Here is a 9,826-nt window from a genome sequence, read left to right as displayed (position 1 = left end):
TGGAGTAAATTCAACTGAGCGGCACTGATCTGTTGAGCAAGCAATGAATCATTTTCCATTTGAAGATCATCATGAGACATCTTCAACTTCTCAAGATCAAGTTTCCTTTGAAAAATTAAAAGGAAACTTTCTCATGATCAGCCAAGAGTGTGCCATAACGATCTTGAAGAGTATCAAATCTAGACTGAAGACTTTTCACATCTTCAGTGAGGACTTGAGTACGAGTCATTTCATCATTCAACAGATCATTGCTTTTGTGTAGCAGCTTTTGAAGCTTTTCAATGGCACTTTGTTGTTTAGTTGCAATGTTGGCAAGTTTACTATAATTGGGTTTTTTATAATCATCAGGTTCACAGTCACTTCAGTTAGAGGAGGAAGTATCATTCAATACCTTTGAACCTTTTGCCATGAAGCAATAGGTTGGAGCGAAGTCATCAGCATATCCATCAGTGTAGATAGTGTTGTCATTTTCTTCAAGGTTGAAGTTTGACTTGTTGACGAATTTGGTAGCCAGTGCAAGACTTGCCACACCAGACTCTGAATCTTCTTCAGAACCTTCATCTTCATCAAATTCCTCAGATTCTTTCTGTCAATCTATTTCCGTGCCAATGGGTGCCCGAGCCTTTCTGAAACTAGTCTTCTTGTGCGATGAGGACTTTGAGGATGAGGATTTTCAAGATTTCTTCTTTTTTTTCGAGCCATGAGAACTTTCATCCTTGTATTTATTCTTCTGTCATTGTTTCACCCAGTGAAGATAGTCAGCTATGTAGTGACCAGATTTCTTACATTTGTGACAGGTTCTTTTCTTGTAGTCCTGAGATGAAGATTCTGATTTCCTCATATCTCTTCTTGAAGATTTACAAAACTGACCATGCTTTGAAACTTCTGGTATTTCCTCACGAGCATTGCAAGCTCCTGTCCAAGTTCTTCAGGATCACCAATGTTGCAATCTGAGTCTTCTTCTTTAGATGAGGAAATTGCTTTAGCATTCAACGCACAAGGTCTTGAGTAGCTTGGTCTATACAGATCTCTCTTTTCTTCCTGTTGGAATTCATGAGTATTGAGTCTTTCAAGTATATCAGCAGGATCAAGCATTTTATAGGCTCCTCTTTCTTGAATCATCAGAACCAGTGTATCAAAAGATGGATCAAGAGATCTTAGTAGTTTCTTCACAACTTCATGGTCGGTGATGCCTCGAGCTCCCGCTGCTTGTAGTTCATTTGAGATGTCAGTGAGGCGATCAAAGGTATCTTGGCAGCTTCCATTGTCAAGCATCGTGAAGCAATTGAAGAGATTGGGAAGAACATCAACTCGAGAGTCATGCTGAGTTGAGATTCCTTCATTGAGTTTGGACAACTTATTCCAGATAAGCTTAGTTGTGCCCAAAGCACTCACTCCGCCATATTGACCTTTGCTCAGATGGCCACAAATGATATTCTTCGCTTGTGAGTCAAGTTGCTTGAATTTCTTCACATCAGCGGCAGAGATAGTAGAAGTGATGGACGGAATACCATGTTCCACGGTATACCAGAGATCTTTGTCAATAGCCTGAAGATCTGTACTTTCCTTTGAAGGTAGGACATCGTGAAGTAACTTTGTTCATACCTGTCGTCGACATAACTAAAACACGAGGTGGTTAAACCAAAATCACACGGAACAAGGGAGTACCTTGCTCTGATACCAATTCAAAGTGCGTTATATCGACTAGAGGGGGGGGGGTGAATAGGCAATTATTAGAATTTCATTGCTGAGGATATTCCTTGTGAGGAAAGTCCTCAATGATGAATTGTGGGGACCCTGACTTACGGGTCGAGATCGCCGAGTGAACGTGCTCAGTGATCCCAGAGATCAGTGCTCACCGAACAGATAGAAACTGAATAACAAGAGTCTTACATCCATACGTACCGTTTCCTCATATAGTAAATGATGGTTGCAGTCAAGTCTTACATATATAGGCCTTGAGGGCCAACACAACAAACTCGACCAATAGCAGAAATATTGAACGAAAGCGTGCCCATGCCACCAGCCTTAACCTACATGCATTCTGACTCGAAGCGTCCTAGCTCACAGGAACGTCACCAAGTTACTCTTCGCCATATCCTGTTCTCTCATACCTGGTCAATGAAATAACCAATGGCAAGCCAATGAGTACTTTGAATGTACTCGCAAACATCCCATGATATGGATAATGCAGTTGGTATGGGAACAAGTAATATGCAGTATTGGTGGATAGCAGTTTAACTGTAAATAAACATGATCGTGGATGTGCAGCATAAGCTAGATGGTATTTAGAAGAACAGGTTACGGATATCAATATATCTATCAAGGGCTGAACACTCCGGGTTCTCCCGATATGACAGGTCACCAAACTTGGTCATATCAACCCTTTCACATAACTACTTGAACACACACACACACACACTAGGTTTATGCGGAAACGACTGGACGTAGTTTAAGCAGCACCACCCAACTGTCCTTGACCGTGGACACGACTATCCGAATAGTTTTACACTCTTCAGAGGTTGTATGCAGTACCCACGAGATCCAGGAAACTTGCGTGTCATCCACGACTCGCGGTATATAACATACCCGAGGTAAGTACCCAATCAATGCCTTTCCCCTGACGATACTAGACAACAAGGTCAATTTGATTGGTACCCAGCCCACATGTTGTATGTCTTACGAGCACCGACTTTGGACAGTAGCAACCATGCGGGGACCAACGGTGTTCCTGGAACACGTAAAAACAACATAGTTGCCCTACCTGGCACGACCACATCACGAGAGTGACCACACATCACTCCCGCCACTAGTAATGTGGCTCTTTGCTAGCACCGACCAGAGTAATCAACAAAGCCCCGTCCCATAAAGGGTTAACGTGGTCATACATGTAAGGTTGGGACGGTCGACACATCATAAATCTAATCCCATTTACGAAACCACTCACATGAAAATATCCGGTGCACCACTTCACCATAAGTGACCACCTAACTCACCATCACCCTCGGGCATTAGTGGCAGCCTACGGGGTTTTCATAAACCTTTGATTATACCATTATCATGCTCATGCTACTACTATCCTTAGTTCTACTTGTCAACATGATAATAGCGTGACCCTCATAGGTGGTAGGATCATGCTAAAAATGCAAGTGCTACGGAGGAGCCATCGGTAATATCACTTCAATGGTTTACCGATACTTATGATCACATGCAATATTAATATTTTCTACCCTAGCATGCAATATAACATATGCTCAAACATGGTCAAATGGCTGCTTGCCTTTGCTCACATAAGTCCTCGGGGTCTTCGACGTCTTCCGGTCCAACTCCGAGTACTCCGTCTACCCGTCACTATTATAGGAAACAACCACGGTAAGCCACACAACAATCAAAAACAAAAGTGCTATAAAAATGGAAGTTATATTTTTCTTGGACCTCTCCGGTCATAAGAAAAATACCTGAAGCTTGCCATAGGAGATTTGGATCATCAAGGATTTTTAATGAATGAGAAGAGGAATAGGTGATCTCTAAATATGCCTACGGAAAATATCATGATAGAAATGAGTGGAGGCACTCATTTAATACAGCATAATTTTAGAAATATTTAGGAAGTTGTTTCACTGGATTTGGAGTTGATATGAATATACTATGGATTATTCAATACTGGATAAATAGCAAAAGCGAGCTATTTATTTAATGCAACACACATAAGTCATAAACAATGTTGACCAAGGTTTCAAAAATAGGATGTGATATAAGAAGGCTCTGGAAATTGTAATCACTCCATTTGCAAGTGCTGCCTAAAATATTCAAATGGGCATTTGAATATTAACCTCACACAAAAGTATTTTGCAAAAATGTGCAATGCACAGATCTGGATAGAACATGATTTTAGAAACCTGCAAATTTTTGAATTGTCAGATTTGGAGCTTAGATGGATATTTGATGGATTTATGAAGATTCTGATAATAGGAAACAAATCAGAGTTATACCAGATGGGGGGGAACTATATTGCGCGCAGGCCCACCGCAGCTTTGGGTCGGCCCAGCTTGGCCTGGCCTGCGGTGGTGCAGGTGACACCGAAACCGCACCCAGGGAATACGCCTCCCCTGGGAAAAGGCGGCTACAGCTCACCCCGTATCCACTTAATGGGGAGAGACCCACCCGCGAGCCTCACTGGCCGGCCGACAGGCGAGGCCTAGCGGCTCACGAGGCTTTATTCTTCCTCTCGCCACGAGGGAGAGCAGGGGAATCTGGCAGCGGCTGCCGACGCTACAGGGCACAGTTCCCAGCGTCCCCACCACCAAAGGGCTCAGGGAAGCGAGTCGCACCCGTTCCGATGCAGAGCACGTGCTGAGAAGGGCTGAGGTAGCGACGCCTTGGACGACCGCGGAGGAGGCCATCGGGACTCGCTGGCCTCGAGATCTTGGCGCCCCAGGGTGGAACGAAGGTGACCGGGGGGTTTCAACATGGAGGTGTGATGGCGCTGCAGGGGGTCAGGGGAGAGGGGGAGCTCGGAGGAGCTCAAATTTAAGAGGAGGCCTAGGATGCAATGTGAGCGGCACGAGGAGGAGGATGGGCACAGGGCAAGCCGTGGCTAGCCCAGGAGGCCACTAGGGGAAGAGGGGGCGAGAGAATGCACAAGGGGGGCTAAGGGCTTGCTTCAAATGGAGGGGGTATGGCAGGGAGAGCTCGAGGGAGCTTCGGATGCTCCCTTTGCACTCTAAGCAAAGTGGCCACGCGCGCCTGAGTCACCTTGGCTGCTTCCTGGCTTCGGGGAGGGCTCGAACGGTCAAAGGGGAGCACCCTGGCGCGTTGGGACACGCGACCGTTGATGGAGTCGAGCTGCAAAAAGATAAAAGGATGCATAGCAGCGTTTTTGCATGCTTCCGGCGTGGTCATCATAGCCACTCATGTCCACAATGTTCCAATGACCAGTCAAACATGTCCAACACGTAGGGCACACATGCAGGAAAGTAAACTTGAGGGGAAACCATGTCTAGCAACATCTGACACGGAAGGACTACACCCCTATAAAGTTTTAGCTCAAGCAAAGGAGGGTAGCTAGTACTTGCTGTACAAATCTACATTTCAGCCACAATTCAACTTGTAGATGTGCTGCTCATTTTCCCCACATGAGCATGCCATCTCTTGGTATGAAACAATGCTTTGGGATGCCAGGGACCCTCTGGAGAGAGGTGGGGCTTTGGCTTAAGCAGAAGTGGGAGAAGAGAGGTACAAATGGTGATCCAAGCGTAAAAAAGAGAAGTAGTTACATGGAGGTAAAATGTAACTATATGGAGCTGTGGTAGAAAGTTGACATCAAGGGTAAAACTGGAAGGGGCCAAAGTAGCCACTTTAGTGAGTGCACACAAGGTGTTTGATGAGTGTCAGGGCAACCATATGAACTTCAATGGATATGAAACTTAACAGGATCAAATAATAGATGAAAATAAGCTTGGACAACAAATTTGGGATTTTGTGGACAAGGTTTCCAATGTAGACTTGGAAAACCCATGAAATTGGCAGAAATGGCTTTCTGCTTACAACTCTATTCAAATCAATTCCCACTAATAGAATATTTGGTGTGGGGGCATTATTTGTGCATTAAAGCATGCCCAAAAAGTTTGGGGTCAATTGGAGAAGCTTTATAATGTAAAGTTTCCCAAAGTCAGAATTCAACAAAGAGGGGTTTGAGGGGCTTGGGACCAGTTCATATATTCTCCTTGATTCCCCACTTGGTGTGGATGCATTATTGGAGTATCATAACATGTATACCAAATTTGAGCACAGTTTGAGATACTGGACAATGTAGAGTTGCTCAAATTTGGTTCTGGACAGATAGGGTTTTAGGATAATTAAGGGAGCCAAATCACCTTGGATTGATATGAAACTTGGCAAGATCATCACAAAGGTCATATGTGACATGCTAGAATTTTACATGAATTTATTGATAATATTTCTTATAGAAATATTTCAAAACCTTGAAATAGGCAGGAAGGGTTTGCCCTATATTTGAACATGACCATGTGTTGAAACTTATATATATGGAATATATATGTCCATTGAGTTTCCCTAAATTTTATTAAATATTTTGAAAGCAATAGAAATAACTTTCCTTCACAAGAGAGCATTTCTGGCCTCACAGGAAGGCATTTAAATAAAATAGTAAAATAACTATTATTAATTTTGTGGTTTTGTGAAGCCATTTTGATAATGGGTTTTAAATAAAATAATTGGTGCAAAATAAATTCCCTAATTTGAGGACTTGTAGTACAAATCCCATCTAACGGGTTTTGAAAGCTTAATTCAAAGAAATGTTTTTTGGCGAAAATAATATTTGGTAAAAATAGTTTCTGGTCCTAAACACATGGCATGATCATTAGGGAGGAGATTTGGGGTAAGGAGGTGAGTCTGGAGAGTAATAAGAATTATTGAGAATCAAACACAAGCATACCAACAAGCAAGCAAACAATAGTCACTTCAAGCATTACAAGCATTCACAAAAAAGTTAATTGGTCCTTATTTTTGAAATAAGTTAATTAGTCAGAAAAGCTAAACACATGGTGTTACAGACCTTACCCCCTTAAGAAAATCCCGTCCCCGAGATTTCTAGGCTAGGGGTTGGAAAGATACAAAATCTTGAGTCGGAGGTAGTCTTCATGTCCCCATGTTGCTGTTGTATGTCTTGAGGTGCTTGATCATACATCTTCGAATGCTCCGCACGTCCTTGCGTGATTGTGAATGGATTCTCGCAATAAGTTAGGCTTGACCGAGGGTCGGGGGCTTGGTGAACTAAGTTCGTTCAAGGTTTTGGCTTGCAAGTGCATTCCAAGGTAGGAATACGTGGCAAGATAGTGTCTGGGTTTTGGTCCCGGGGCTGCTCGTGTTGGTTAGTGACATCTAGATCTGTCGTCTTAGAACGTACGGTCAAGGTCCTCGCGTAGCTCCCTGCTGACGAGGAATTACTTGACTATGGTCGCATGTGGTCTACATCTTCGAGGGTGTGGAAGTGGTCTTCTAAGGCTTCTCATGAAGGGGTCTGGGTTGGATCTCTCCCATGAGTCTTAAGCTCGGAGACTCAGTAATCAGGACACGTACTATCATCTCGGAAGGTTTCGCGAGGGGTTCTGGATGGGCTGGCTACCAAAGAGTATAGACCAGTCATCCACTCCCAAGGTCTGCGGCTTGGCAAGCAGTGAATCACCTTCAGCGGGTTTTCACCATGACTGTCGGTGAATACTTACAACATATGCCATAGGTAGGCTAAAGTCGGTGAGAACCGAAGGGAAAAAGGTGGGCGCTGGGAACGAGGTTGGTACACGCATGGGACGCACGATGTACCCAGGTTCAGAGCTCTCCATAGAGATAATACCGCTAATCCTGCTTGTGTGTTTGATGTATGGGAACAGCGTACAATGTTGCTCCTGGAGCTGTGTTGGGAGGAGGAAGAGGGGAGCAGCCGACTCATCTCTACCTCGCTCTTTGTTGGTTGGTGAGTGTGTAGTGTTGAATGACTGGCAAGTGATCGGCCCCTCTGCATGGGGGGCGGCCGGGGGGTTTTATAGACGAACCCGCCAGCCTACAATACGGATAAAGGGTACAAGTGTGGGACCCGGTTGGCTGCTTCGCTGGCTGGCCAGAGGCCCTTGTCTTGTCAATGAGGGGCCCGCCGGCTGCATGGTCTCGTTTAGCTGTGGGACCTGCCGGCTGGCCAATGGCGGTCCCATTTAAGGTTGACGCTGAGCACGCGCTGTACGTCAAGCGTCGCCCCGCGAGATTCTTCATGGGCAGGCAGTACGACCGCCTCCACTATTCCCCACGCCGAGTGTAGTAATGGAGTGGGAGTGTGACGGTCCGACATCCGGCTAGGTGATGGATCAAAGCCGGGGTAGGTCAGTTGCGTGGCCGTCGACGGTCATAAATGCCGGGTGCCCCGATCCAGTACCTTTGCTGACGCGTAGCTACCTATAATTGTGAGGTCCTTTCCTGACCTACGATCTGATGTGACTGGTGATCCTCGGCCGGCTAGCCTGCTTGGCTAGGCGGCTCGCGGGTGGCCGCCTCCTCCCCAGTCTGGCTGGCGGGACCAGGCCGGCTCTGAAGGGGAGGCCGCCTGCGTTCTAGCCGGCAGGGGATGTCGGTCCGGCCAGAAAGGTGGCCGCCTCGTCTTCCAGCCGACATGGGATGCCTAGCCTGTCAAAAGACTTGGGCCTTGGGAATCTCCCTATCTTCATGTCCGTTGGGCCGGAAATGAAGGAGCAGGCTTGATGAGCCTACCCTGGGGTTATCCCCCCGACAGTAGTCCCTGAAGCTGGCGAGGTCTGCCGCTTGCGGGCGGGCGGCCTCACCGGCTTGTTGTCTTGTATTGATATTTTGGCTGTTGTTTGTGGTGAAGGACGCCGACTTCGGAGCCGGGCAGCTTCGAAGCGACGCTTTGGTCCAGTCGTAACTGGCCCGGGGAGCGCCACGTCCAGGCCCCGCCTGGCATAATGATGGCGATTACTGCTTGACGGGACCGGGCCTGGGCCCTGGGTCCCGCCACGACGCCCCCCTCGGCCTCCACGTGGGAGATCTTCTGCGGATTTACTCCGCGACGGTTGGGCTTAGGGGAGCGTTACCGCCCGTAATACATGGAATTAATGGGGCCCGGCACGCACAGGATCCCCTCCCCACAAGGCTTCGTGGGGTTTACATGGGACATGAGGGTTTTGAGGAGGCCATTCGCCCCCTCTTCTCGCCCCGCTCCGTGCCTTCTTCCTTCTTGCGGCCTGAGAAGAAGAGCTCGTGGCCTTCATCTCCTTCTTCTTCGCTGCCGATACCTCCTCCGCCCGGTTCGAGCTCTCGCCACCTGTATTCATGGCCAGGGGATCTTCTTCGAACAGGTCGTCGGCACAGCAGGCGTCCTCGCAGGGGGCGTGGCTGGGCAACAATGTCCACGCGGGGCTCATCGACGCGCTTCATCATCATCGGCTGGTGCCCCCGGCCTCCCTAGTGTCCGTGCGCCTCCCTGGCTTCGAGGCCTCTCCCGCACCTGTCGCGGGAGAGGTGGTGGTCTTCGCCGAGCATTTGTACCGGGGTGTCGGGCTCCCGGCTAGCTCTTTCTTCGCCGAGTGGCTCGAGTTCTTCGGCCTACAGCCGCTTCATCTGGCGCCGAACGCCATAATGCAGCTGGCCGCCTTCGTGGTCGTGTGCGAGGGCTTCGTGGGGATCAAGCCTCGCGTCGATATGTGGCGCAACTTGTTCTTCTTCAAGCAGCAATCCATCGCCATGGAGATATCCGAGGTGGAGAAGCTGAAGGGGCCGCGCCCCATGACGCCGTGCGGGGCCGCGTTGGTGCATCACCGCCCGAAGTCCGGCTTCCCCCAGATGCCTCTGCAAGACTCCATCAAGCATTAGCAGAAGGGGTTCTTCTATGTGAGGAGCACCAACCCAGCCCAGGACGCCCTCAACATGCCCCCGTTCGCCATCGCCCCTCCGACGCGGCAGAACTGGGACACGGAGCCCCCCAAGCCGCATCCTGAGGTGGTGCCCGTTCGCGCCCACCTCGACATCTTGAGGGAGAGCGGCCTCCTTGGCCGCGACCTTCTCGCCGCCATGGTGGTCCGCTGGATTCTGCCTTTGCAGAGGCGGCCGCATCTGGTCTGCCAGATGAGCGACCGGCTTGATCCGTGTCGGCTGTCCATCAAGAGGCTCACCTCGGGCGCTATGGGGCGGAGGGTGAACCTGCTCTCCACCGCCCGTATGGATGAGGGTGGGGAATGGACGTGGGGGATACCCCCGTTCAACCGGGCTCATCCGCCTCCCATGATAGCCTTTCTCCCTT

Source organism: Hordeum vulgare, chromosome 3H, assembly GCF_904849725.1.
Source record: "Hordeum vulgare subsp. vulgare chromosome 3H, MorexV3_pseudomolecules_assembly, whole genome shotgun sequence".
In the NCBI taxonomy this organism is placed as follows: domain Eukaryota; kingdom Viridiplantae; phylum Streptophyta; class Magnoliopsida; order Poales; family Poaceae; genus Hordeum; species Hordeum vulgare.
The sequence above is the reverse complement of the archived record's forward strand: the minus strand, read 5'-3'. Positions refer to the sequence as shown.